This window comes from Herpailurus yagouaroundi, unplaced genomic scaffold (genome assembly GCF_014898765.1).
Source record: "Herpailurus yagouaroundi ecotype Mexico unplaced genomic scaffold, PumYag 28, whole genome shotgun sequence".
Classification (NCBI taxonomy): Eukaryota; Metazoa; Chordata; class Mammalia; order Carnivora; family Felidae; genus Herpailurus; species Herpailurus yagouaroundi.
Genome location: NW_024412376.1, coordinates 98,783,228 through 98,786,233, shown reverse-complemented (window position 1 = coordinate 98,786,233; position 3,006 = coordinate 98,783,228).

Below are 3,006 nucleotides of genomic sequence, written 5' to 3'. Positions count from 1 at the left end.
TCTGTGTCTCCCCCTTTCTCTGCCCCTCCCATGTTCATGCTCTGTCTCTCTCTGTCTCTCTGTAGTAAATAAACATTAAAAATTTTTTTAAAAATTAAACTGACTTTTATAGTTTTCTAGTTAACTAACAGGTGGGCTTCAGCATTCTATCTATTACTTGAACATGTTCACAAATATTTCCCTCAACGCTTAATTTACTATGAGAGATTGAAGAACTGGGTTTAGTTAATTGTATAATGTCCCTTTAGGGCATGTAATTAGTAAAAATGGGTCACAAAGAAGCCAAAAGACATAACCACAGCAAGAAAATACAGCAAACAGCAGAAATGAGCCATATGTTTTAATCCTCGAAGTTCCACTTCTCATGTCAAATAAAAATTTAAATAACAGCAACTGAATTTCTTAAACAGCACAAAATCTGGATAATAAAGATACCAGTGAATCAGTCAATATAATGCTAACTGATTAACATTTAAAATCTGAAATCTCGGGGCGCCTGGGTGGCGCAGTCGGTTAAGCGTCCGACTTCAGCCAGGTCACGATCTCGCGGTCCGGGAGTTCGAGCCCCGCGTCGGGCTCTGGGCTGATGGCTCAGAGCCTGGAGCCTGTTTCCGATTCTGTGTCTCCCTCTCTCTCTGCCCCTCCCCCGTTCATGCTCTGTCTCTCTCTGTCCCAAAAATAAATAAACGTTGAAAAAAAAAATTAAAAAAATAAATAAATAAATAAATAAAATCTGAAATCTCAATGGATTATCACAAAGGATATTTCTTTCTCAGAAATATCAGGTTCAGGGAGGAAGGGAGAGCAGGAACTCCATGCAATCATTCAGGGACCCAAACTGATAAAGGTTGTCATCTTCAACTATTAGCCATCAGTGTCTCCCAAAGAATAAACATCTAGCCAGTAGCTGGAGCAAGAGGGAGGATGGAACATCATGGAGAAAGTGTTTCTGGGTCAGGCCTACAAGTGATATGCATCATTTCTACCCACATTCCACTGGCCTGAACTCAGTACTATGGTCACATCTAAATACAAGGGGGTAGGGCTGGAAAACATGGTCTATCTGTGTGCCAAAGAAGGAAGAAAACTGCGTTGGTAGACTGCAAGCCAGTTTCAGTCAAACTACACATGCTCTCTTAACCCCCATTCACAAGAAAAAAGGAAGAAAACAAACATCAAGAACAATTTAAAAAACTAAAGTTTTCTTCTAACAGGGCAATTTAATCTGGCTTTTCCAGAACTTCCATTTCTCCAAGCCATTTCAGCACCAACGTTTCTTCTTCTATTGGGCGGTATGTCCATTCATATGGCATTCAATAACAGAAGAATCATAAAATATGGAAATTAAAGGCAGAGGCAAAAACTTATGCAATTCAGTGCTCAGAAGTTTGTGGGCCAACTTGATTTGCTAATCCACAGACTGTGCTCCTGGAGAGGAGAAGAAGGGGGAGTTCACAATCCACAAACCAATTTGTGTTGTTTCTGCAACACTGCAAAAGTGCGACTCATGAATATGCTAATGAAATTGCAATGAGAGTTTTGGCACTATTTCATCACCTCAACTAGATTAGAGAGTAATAACACTATGGGTTTACATGTCTTCAGAAACTGCTGTGGTAGTAGAAAAAAAAATTAGATCTGTGATATTTATAATGTAACAAAAATTATAACCATGCTACAATAAAATAATGATAATTATTTTATATGTAAGTAATAGTTTGCAGCACACACACACAACAGTTCACTACTAAGGTCATTCACTGCTTTCCATGTTTATGCCTCCTGGTGTTAATGTGAGTCTGTATTTGTGAATGGGTCACATCTCTATGCCTTCTTCCAAAGATAGGAAAGAGATAAAAATAGAAATACTGGGAGGAAATTTTTCATTGGCAAGGCAGGAATCCCCTCTTTGTAAGTATTTAGTACCTTTTTTTATCATTGATTATGGTTCTAAGGACAGAGGGACTAACAAAAATCTATTCTTACCTTTAAATTCCAATTACTAATGTAATAGTCAAACTATATCCTGTGACTCTAAAACTGTCCCACACTTCAAGCCTATTTAACAGTTTAAAAATGCATTGTTTTAAGGTAGTGACCTATTCAACAGGTTAGGAACTATAGAGAGACAAAAAGACTAAAGATTAAATGAAAAGTCTTCCACAGCTTCATTAATCAGCCCAAGCCAAAAAGAGGCATCTGAGCATTTTCTCCACATGGCATTGAGAATGCCTAATAGGATCGGTCAGCTGAGCTCACCCCCTGCAGTATCAGAATTTATGCTCGGCCTTCAACTTCCCAGTAGATGTTCTCATTAGGAACCACAAGAAGCAAGAGAAGATATGGAGAATAAAAATCCATAGGCTCCAGGATTTGGAATCCTCTCTGATCCCTAAGAGATGAGGATTTGCTCATCTCCTATGAGGGAATGAGATGAGGGAATGCTGTGGATTTTCTCACCATGTTTCATAGGCACTTTATAAAAGACACTAAGGTTTCTTTTACATTTGTTTAATCAAGAGTGAAAAATGTTTTTTCAGATTAGTAACGACCTATGTTTAAGAGACATGTAGCTTCTAAATACTTTCATAAACATTATCTCAAGTATTACCATCCATCCATCAATATTAGGCTAGGCATCCACTATTTATGATGTTAAATATCCCAACGTGATGAAGTTATAAGGCTATATATATATAGATCTTCAGTACCTCTGATATGTCCATTCAGTTTATTATTTTCAAAGCAATAAAAAAATTGTGACTAGCTCCAGTGACACTTTCAGAGTATCCCTGACCCAGAATGTCTTCATTTTGAGGACAATTAGGCACTATTAAATAAAGAAGATTTTGCTTTTAAGAAGTTTGTTGGGATCCAAGAAATGGAAATAATTCATTCTAACTGTATATAAATAGCACTGTACACATTTGGGCTTTTACATATTTATATTTGTGTGTGTGTGTGTGTGTGTGTGTACACACGTGCGCGCGCGCGCACACACACACA